We start from the raw sequence: 9971 nt of genomic DNA, 5'->3' as shown, positions 1-9971 counted from the left end.
AGTGTTCAGGGAAACGTGATTTTTAAGTATTTAAATTGAATAAAACCGATATATCTACATGATCAAAAATTCGTTAAACAAGGGTAAAAGAAAATTTAAAATTTTTAACCTCAATTTCTTGCCCCCCCCAAGTTTCACTTCCCATTTAGTTTCCCTTACAATAGTTTGTTTTTGTCTTTCAATAATTGTTAGTGGTTTTTCTCACTCTTTTAATATATAAACGAATGGCTCCATTTCTTAAGCTATTAACATTATTCAAATACTGTGCCCTTATTTAAACTTTAAAATATTTGGATGATTTAATTGTACTTCTTCCCCATTCAGTTTCTTATTTGTGCTAATTTAAATCTCCCAGTTATGATTTCAGTGTACCACCTGTACTTCCTCTAGTTCAGGTCCACTATTAGATCACATTCCATGCCTCAGCACTATATAAAATGAGAACACAGTGCCTCTGCGTCCTTCTCCTACACCAGCCTCACTCACTGTAGCCCCAACACTATTTCACAGTCTTAAATTTATTACATTTAAATTCTGCTTTATAACTATGATTAAGACATCCAAGCATTGTGTCTAGGAGGATAATAAATCCAAAAACCCAGTGAGACAATGCTTCACAATCAAGTGGGATTTATCCCAGGAACAAGAAGGACTTGTTTTTCATTTTAAAAGGAGAGTAAATACAAATCATCCTATTTATAGAACAAAATGTACATTTTAATAGATGCAGAACTATCATTTGACAATTTTTACCATTCACCCAGGATTAGTAAACAAACTCTCTGCAGGCACAGTGATGCATTCCAGCTGCTCTGGAGGCTGGGGCAGGAAGATCACAAGTTCAAAGTCAGCCTCAGCAACTTAGCCAGGCCCTCAGCAACTCAGCAAGACTCTGTTTCAAAATAAAATATAAAAAAGGGCCAGGAATGTGACTCAGTAGTTAAGAGCCCCTTGGTTCAATCCCTGGAATAAAAAGAAAAAAAAAAGAAAAGAAAAGAAACTTTCAGCAAAATAATCAGAGAAGAAATCATTGTGACTCAAATTACGGACATACATAAAGAAACCTGCAGCTGTAAACTGTGCAGTAGTGAGACACTGACCTCCCTCTCCTGCTCAGAAGCAAGACAAGAAGGTCTGCAACTCCTGCCACAGCAAACTGGTGTGCTGGTCTGTGTTCTAAGCGTAGAAAAATAGAAATATAAACATTGGAAGGAAAGAAGTAAACTGTCTTTATTCACAGAAACATGGTTATTTACAAAAAAAATATACAAGAATGTTTTAGCACTGATAAGTAAATTTAGAAAGGTCAAAGGATAGGGAAAAAAATTAAAAACTAAACTGTATTTCCATATTCAAGCACCAAACAAAGAAGGAATCACTCCAAAAGATTGCAATAGCATTAAACATTAAATTTCTTGGAATTACAAAGATTTCCAAAACCTCTAAATTGAAACTATAAAATATTGCTGAAAGAATACATACATACATTGAGGGATATACCATTTTCATGGGTTAGAAAACATTTTGTTAACATATTTGTGGATTCAGCACAATTCTAGTCAAAACCTCAGCTGCCCTTTTTATACAAATGGCCTATTCTAAAATTTATTTGGAAATGGAAAGTATTTACACTATTTATACTACATAAAACAATATTTAAATGGAAGACTGAATGGGAGGATTCATACTCTTTTATTTTGAAATTGACTGTGACTGTGAAGTTAGAGTGTCAAGACAATACGATTGAGCTAAATGGATAGAAAAATAGATCAAGATAACAGCATAAACTGTACAGAGAGACCCTTCTTCTATAATGAAGTCATTTTGGATAAAAGTGCCAGGGCAATTCAATTGGAAAATGTTAGTGTTTTCAAAACTCCGACTAGAATGACTTGGCAAACCCTGGGGGAAAAGTTTATCCTTTCCCTAACACTGTTCACAACAATTCACCCTTAGGTACAAATATAAGAGCAATCACTGTTATACTTCTAGAAGAATATCTAGAAGGAGAGCTTCCCAACTTTGAAGTGGGCAAACACTATACAAAAAGCTAGACGAAAACATAAATAATAAATTGGACATCATTAAAATTTGTAACTTCTCCATAACAAAGTTGTTGTGATAATCAAATGCTATCATGGGTATGTCAATAGTATTATCATAAAGAATGAAAATACTATATAAACAATATAAATACTAAATACATTTATTTACTTTCAATGAATAGTCTTTATCAGCTTGCATTCTGAGCTATTTAATCCAAGAAACACGTTTTAGTATCAACTATGTCCAACCACCAAACGAAACTCTAGGAATAATTAACCAGGTCATACTCTATGACCAGTACAAGAAATTGGCTGCCTGCCTATCAGCTTAAATTTGCTACTTACTGAATATGAGAAGAGCTGTCCTGGGGATAAGCAGAGGATATGAGGACATTATAATCATTTCATTAACTTAAAGTTTTTTTAAACCTGTTCTAGGACCCAGAATGAGACAACCTAAGTGAACACCTAAAAGCTGAGGAGAAAACATCCAGGTGGAGAAATGAAGCATGGTGTTTGGGAGATGAAGGAGCAGAGGGAGGTTGAAGTAAAGAAATATTTCATGCAGATTTTTTTTAATGCAATGATCCTGGGGAAAGAGAAAGATGGAACATTTAATGGAGGACCCAATTGTGCTCAGGATAACACAGGGACAGTGTGGGTGTGATAAAGAAAGAGATGAGAAATTAGGCTGGGTGTGAAGACTGGAGTTGCTTTTTGAATATTATCTTTAGGAGATTAGATTTTACCATGAGGTCAGTGAGAAGATAGGGTCTTTGGTCTGTTTGCTTTCAAGCAGGGAATCATGGGACCCACTGGACATGGCTAGCTGCCCTGTGTAGGGCAGGCTGTGCATACTGGCAGGGCTGTGGGACACTAAAGATGGAGTCAGAGGCACCCGTAAAGAAAAGGACACGTGCAGATGATAGGCAATCATGCCAGAGCAGAATAGCAGCAGGTCTGGAGGGCACTGAGCACAGGAAGTATGAGAGAGATTGGAGGGAACTTCACTTCTTCATGTGAAGAACAGGAGAGGGTAAAGAGTTGGGAACATCCCCATTATGCTGGGCGTTAAAACTTGGAAAAGACCTTAATCCTGTGTTGCAGGATTATCAAAATTAAGTGGAAAAGCTTGTGCACAAAATTTGACAAAAGGTCATTCTTGGTGGATAAGGAAAAGAGCTTCAGTTTAAATTGTAGAGTTTAAAGAGTGAAAAGGAGGAGGAAAAAAAATCATACGATCATACTCATTTTAGACCTTTTCTGTTTTTAAAATTTTAGACCTTTACTTTCTTTCTTTTTCTTTTATTTATTTATTTGTTTATTTATTTATTTATTTATTGTGATGTGGGTGAGAGATGGTCTCACTATGTTGCCCAGACTAGACTCAAACTCCTGAGCTCAGCGGATCCTTCTGCCTCAACCTCCCAAGTAGCTACATGGGCAAGTGCCACCTGACTTTAGTTTTGAATGCATTTTTATAAATTTAACTTGAAGAGAAAGGAAAAGACTATATCTAAGGGAAATGAGGGGTCAAGAATAGAGGTTATTTATTTGCATTCATACTGGGAAATTTAGAACTACATTGTATAAAAGGTTTCCAGGTGAGCTAGAAGCATATTAGTTTTCTGGGAGTCTCTGAGATCTTAGTCTACGTTGGTGGTGACCTTGAACCTATGAGACACTGAACTCCAGAGCTCTAAAGTTTGGTTTAGCAATGTTCAGGAATGTAAGTTAAGGAGCACAGAAGTTGGTCCACTGGATCACTTCATGTTAATAATTTTTCAAGCGAATGTGACAAAGCATAATGAGGAAAGCTGATGTTATTGGAGTGAAAGGTCATGGTGTATACGCCGCACATAGAAAGGAACATGAACAGGGAGGCTGAGAGGCAACAAGCCAGTGTGGGAGTTTGTAGCCCACACATCTTGATAAGGGTAGAGAATTTAGCTACTCAGCAAGTCATTGAAAGGCACTTGCAAGGGCAGGACGGGTTCTAGTTAGAGAGCAGCAGGTTGAAATACAAGATCTGAGAAGTTGAATAATGAATGCTAGGTGTGGCAAAGTCCAGAAGTGCATAAATGAAGCAGGTGGACATAAAGTCTGACCAAACCAATAAGGCGAAGATTTGCAATGGCCATCAGAGAAGACGTGGAAAGACTCAGAATCATGGCTTGAATGGAGTGGTGAGAAGAGTCAAACATGCGGGGATGAATAGAAGCGAAGAAGGAAACAGAGGAATCGCACACAGAGGTGACTGCAGGCAGATGGAACAGCAAGGCAAGGTCACAGGCACCCAGAGGAACATGGCAGGTCTTAGAACTATGAGTGCAAGCGTACCTGGGGACACAGGGCAGAGGAAGAGACAGCCTGGGAGAGAAGGAGGCTGCAGAGACGGGGACTTCCACTGTATCACAGAGGAACTTGTGCAACTATATTTCTCAACAGTAAGTAAACAAATAGCTAGATGTTCACAAGCATGTGTACAGCCTTTGTGATTTATGTAGCAGGTTGTATACCATCAAGGAAGTGAAATGGTACTGTTATCATATCTGATTTGAAAAAGTTATTCTTCATCTTCAGAAAACTTCTAGAATGAGAGACTTGATGAAGAGGTGACTTTAAAATGAATAAAGATATTTGCAGCCAGGGGGGGAAAAAAAACCGAGAAGACTGCCGGAGGAGACAGAGTTGGTCCATAATTAATATGAACATCAATCTTTTTGAAACGTTAGGAGGAAAGCCTATTCTTGCTGAAATAATTTGATTCACTGCCTCTTAAAATAGCACAGGAGGGAAGAGAAAGGGGCATTGGCAAGAAGAGGAGTGTGAAAACAAGAGTGCCTGCTGTCTTCCCATGTTTCCTTTGGTGCACAAAGTCCTAGGAGAGGAGAGCCTGTCTATGTTACATGCAGGGTCATTCTGCTCCTGGCCCCATCCCCTGGGAGAAGCTGTCACTGGTTGTTATGGTTTAGATATGAAGTGTCTCCCAAAAGCTCATGTGCAAGACAATGCAAGAAAGTTAGAGGTTCCATGGTCGGGTGATGAGAGCCTTAGCCTAATCAGTGTGTTGATCCTCTGATAAGAATTAACTGGGTGGTAAACTTAGGTAGGTGGGGAGTGGCTGGAGGACCTGGGTCACTGGGGGACATGCCTTTGGCTTAGGTTTGTCCCTGATTGTCACATCCTGAGCTGCTCTCCTCCTCTACACCCTGAGTTACAGAACTGGCCGCCATCTATACACTGAGACCTCTGAAGCCATGAACGCCCAGTAAACTTTTCCTCCTCTGTTGTTCTTTTCAGATCTTTTGGTAACAGTGGCCAAAAAGGTGACTAATACACTGGTTCAAGCAGTAACGATAGCTCCAGGAAAACAGGTGTTCCTTGATGGATGTTTATTGCAAATGAAGTTCTGTTCCACTGGTATTTTAACCCAAAGAACCATCTTCATGATGCAATCTAGCAACATTCCTGACAAATGGTGACAATACCTATCACATAACATCAATATGACATAATATGCAATGTAGCATTATAATTATCTTTTATTGAAAGGCTTTGGGATAGGAATATGCTATATATGTATCATTCCTGCCCATCCTTATACCAGCCCTATGAGGCAGACTTACCCCACATTTTGGAGAGAGGGAAATAGAGACCCAAAGAGGGTGTCAGTATGTTAGAGGTAAGTGGGATCTTTGTGGCTGTGCATCCTGTGATCTTGTCACATGTCACACTATCTTCAGAGCATCAGCGTCTCTAGTCATGCTACTTCCTTAGAGAGGGTCTACAGATGACATGACAAATTACACCCCGTTGCAGCTCACAGCTATGCTCTTTCCGCCTCAGTGACTCTGTGATCAGGGATCAAACCTGAGACCCCAGGCTGTACAATAAATCCATGCCATCCTTTACAACCATACCTGAAAGCTAAGCTGTGTCAGGAAGTGTCTCGAAGCAAAGTAGTGATTTTTGCCCTTTCCAATACTAGAGAAAGACAATATGCCCGGGGGGGGGGGGTGTTCTCTTCATTCATGCATTCATTCATTCAACAAGCATTTAGCAAGCACCATCTATGGGCTCTACTATGATGGATATCCAGAATATACAGATCATTAAAAAGTTGCCCTTGCCCTCAGTGTATTCACCGGTCAGTGAAGGCCAAGCCACGCCATGAGGATATGCTATTGCAAAGCAGTGTGGCAGAGCAATGACAATGTCATGCAAAATCTAAGGAAGTGTGCAGAGTGAGAGAAGCAGAGAGGAGCAAGTGTGTCAGAGTTGGGCTGATGCATGTAGCGGAACACCCTCGTTCTCACATTCACTGACTGCTCACTTTTTCCGCAGAAGCGATGTACATCAGCTCTATGCAGGCCTTAGTCAGGTTGGTCAGGAGCAAAGGAAAGATCAAAGACTCACCTTCCAAAATTATCTAATTTTATATTAAAAGTTTTTTTATTGAAATTCTAGCTAAACTAAAATAAGAATAGAATATACTTGTTATTGCTGATTTCTCAAACTCAGTCCTCTCTTTCCAGGTTTCTGAAGATGCCTTCATTTTGAATACAAAAATTAGGAGTTGTACTCCCTTTGTACAACAGAAATTCTGGAAAATATAGGTAAGGTATTCTGTTTCCTTTTTTCTTTTTAAAAATATAGTCTGGCAGCAAGCTCTGGTGAGATTGTTTTGGATGCTCACAAGATTCCCTGGGTTCTCTTTCTGTCCTTACAGAGTGTGTTAAGAGAACAACTGATGTTCCAGATGGAACTTGTGTGGCCTAGGCAGCAAAAAGAGACAAGCAACGAAAAAGTGACTGCCCCAGGGGTGGGCAGCAGAGAGAGGGCTGCACCAGCCACGTCTGACTCCTTGTACAGCAGGCTCCGTGGAAGACCACACAATAGTTTCTATTTATGTTTCAAAGACAACTAGTGTGTCATTAACTCATCTAAATGGACTCCCACCTGTGAGGTTCTAGAATAAGAAAACAGTTGAAGAACCAGTACTGCAGGTGCAGATATACTCTCATACAATCACCAACATTTATTTTTAGAAAATTGCATTGCTTTGGTGTTTTAGGGAAACATTTATAAATCTCTATGTTAATAAATTCTAATATAACAGGAAGAAAAACAGCTAGTGTGTTCAGCTTCACTAACACTAACACAGAGATATTTATGGCTCCCAAACCAAAAAGACCTGCAGACAGACAGGAAGGAAATTAAGGTATTGCTGATTCATTTGTACCAACTGATTCAATTTATGAATTTACATGCATTATATTATTCTAGTCCCTGCTTAATAACTTTATGTTGACATGTATAAGCATTAGTTCCTAAATTATGCATCTTTCTCTTAAGAAAAATGCAAAGGGTGGAAAGGAAAGAGGCTTATATTTTCGTGCTTTGATACACTAAGCATTAGAGAAAGAAAGAAAATACAGCATGAAGCAAAAATGTAATCTGATTTGAAGTTGGTATTCTCTGCCTAGCAATTCCAACTAGCAAAGCAATCTACTGACTCAAAATAGTACCCTTCTTAAAGAGGAAACTGGCATTTAAATGTATCTATATGCACATACATTTAAAATATAGGCATATGTTATGCACAGGTGTCTTGAACATCTCATTTAATATCTCAAACATGTATTTCCTTCTAAAATAGGTGCTTGTATTTTAGGTGGCTTTATTTGTTTGCTTTACTTTTGCTAAAGAATGCTATCACTCCCTGAGGCAAATCCTTCCATCAGGAGGAGACTTCTCAGAATTTTATGTAGGGGAAAACTCAAAATGTTTATCATCACAGGAATAAATTAGTTCATCAAACTATTTCAATCAAAAATATTTGGTCAACAGTCTCATACAATCATTTTAATCTCAGTCATTCTAATATTTGAATTTAGTAATTGCTGAGTCTACTATATTTTACAAAAGTATCACTGAACATATTTAAATATACTAGCAAATTAAATATTTTTCTGATTGAATAGCTGTTTTGTCTATTTGTATCTATTTATCAGCTATAATAAATGATAAGACATTTACTTACATACGTTATATATAACTGACCCCAAAAGGTCCCCAAGCTTCAGCGGGAGCACACATTTGTATTCTCAATGCTTGCAACAGTTGGTGGGCAATTATAATCTCATGTAGTAAGTTTTGCAACAGAAGCATATGATCTGAACCTTGATTTTCTGAAATATAATTTGAGTAGGGAAGGTTGAGTGGAAATATTTAAACATGGCCAAACTCAACATCTTGGTTCCACACAAATGAGTAAACACACACACACACACACACACACACACACACACTCTTTCACTTGGGCTTGCTACTCTAACACAACTGAAGTGGATGATGATGATTATTTTTCTTAAACTAATTACTTTTTGGAGTTCCTTAGTGGTATAGGTATGAGAGTTACACTCAGTCTTTTAAAAGGGCTTTGGATTCTTCTCAGCTCTTCAAAAAATATGTTTACACAATTGTTTTGGATAAATATTAAATCAATGTACTATGCTAGTTTCTAACAGATGAAAACTAAAAAGCATTTAAGTGAAATAATACAAGTGCAAATATTTTATTCTTCTGACTTTGGAAAAGTAACCAGGTCTTTTTTAAAGCTGATATGCAGCGTGGAGTATGTGTGAGTAAGCATATGTACCTGAACATGCATACCCTGTGGTAGGGGCTGTGGGGAGGAGGAGGTTTATATTTCCTGATTGTTTTTTTTTTAATCCTTTAAAAAATGTGGTATACTTGCAGAAGCTATTGATGTTTCTTGCACCTCTCACCTTAAAAGAATGTAGAGTTCCTGCTTTCTGAAAAAGAAAAAGTTCTAGAAATGCTTTCTAACATCTTTGAAGATGCTTCAATCTGGCCACTGGATTAGTTTTTATTTGAGGGAGGAAGTACCTGCTGTGGACGCCTACAAGGCTGGGCAGATGGAGAGGAGCAGACCTAGACTGGGTGATTTGGACATGGTGCCTTGCTGTTAAAATGGGGCCTTCACACTTCTGTGATCAGGGTACTGTGAGAATGCAGTCAGTACACGTGAAGTGCCCACTCCAGTGAGTGTCCTGTACGTACAAGCAACCACTATCATTTAGTCCTTGAAAAACACCTGGTTAGTTATCCCTCTTTCACTAATTTACTTTGTTTAATTAAAATCAACTGAGATATAGGAAAGACGAGAACTTCCAGTATGAAAAGGAAATGACCATTGCAACAGGCCCCATCCATTTCCACAATGTTATTTACTAATATTCCTTAAAATTTCAAGTAATTTTTTTTCTTGCCCAGGGTGTAATTCAGAAAGTAATGAATGTTTAATAGATAGAACTGCCAAAATATTAGCTGGATAAGTTAAGACTAAATAAGTTGGACAAATATTTTCAGAATATTCCTTTTATTCCTTGATAAAAAAATATTTTGAGTTTCTCTAATTGAAACATTTTGAAAAGTATGTTTCCTGTCAAGCTGTCTAAAACATATCGTTTTCTTTCTACTATCTCTTTGCAGTGAAAAAAAAGAGAACATTCATGAATAAAACTAATGAGACTAAAGTACAAGAATTTGTAAAAGTGTGAATTCCACTTGGAAGTTATAAAAGAAGACTTGTATAAAGGAATAAATATACCATGTTTCTAAAAGAAAGATAAATATCATAAAGGCATCAATTCTCCATAGTTAATATATCAAGTCAAAATGCCAATAGTATTTTTCTTATTAGTCACCTAAAAAGTTGTAAAATCCATCTAAAATAAATATTTTTTAAAAAGGAGAAGCAAATCATCCTAAAATATATTAATGTGTAGTACAAAGTTGAAATGGTTTCAATAGAGGAGTAGTTCATAGATCTTGGTGGAAGAGGGTGATATTCTAAAACCAGATCATTTCCTTGACTAACACTTTCTATGCATTTAA

The 9971-nt window shown here is 37.6% G+C and overlaps 2 long non-coding RNA genes across 2 annotated transcripts; one reads left to right on the top strand and one right to left on the bottom strand.

The window, feature by feature from the left end:
* Positions 1-695: 695 nt before the first annotated feature.
* LOC144369622 (uncharacterized) lies at positions 696-3262 on the bottom strand. Its single transcript, XR_013429413.1, has 2 exons — positions 1101-3262; positions 696-963 (listed from the first exon to the last, which is right to left on the bottom strand). It is a non-coding gene; the product is annotated as an uncharacterized LOC144369622 (long non-coding RNA).
* A 634-nt stretch (positions 3263-3896) lies between these two features.
* LOC144369447 (uncharacterized) lies at positions 3897-8621 on the top strand. Its single transcript, XR_013429224.1, has 3 exons — positions 3897-4492; positions 6584-6664; positions 6778-8621. It is a non-coding gene; the product is annotated as an uncharacterized LOC144369447 (long non-coding RNA).
* Positions 8622-9971: the final 1350 nt, after the last annotated feature.

Source organism: Ictidomys tridecemlineatus, chromosome 12 (assembly GCF_052094955.1).
Source record: "Ictidomys tridecemlineatus isolate mIctTri1 chromosome 12, mIctTri1.hap1, whole genome shotgun sequence".
Taxonomy (NCBI): Eukaryota; Metazoa; Chordata; class Mammalia; order Rodentia; family Sciuridae; genus Ictidomys; species Ictidomys tridecemlineatus.
Note: the sequence above shows the minus strand (reverse complement) of the source record. Positions and strands in the feature narration are given on the sequence as shown.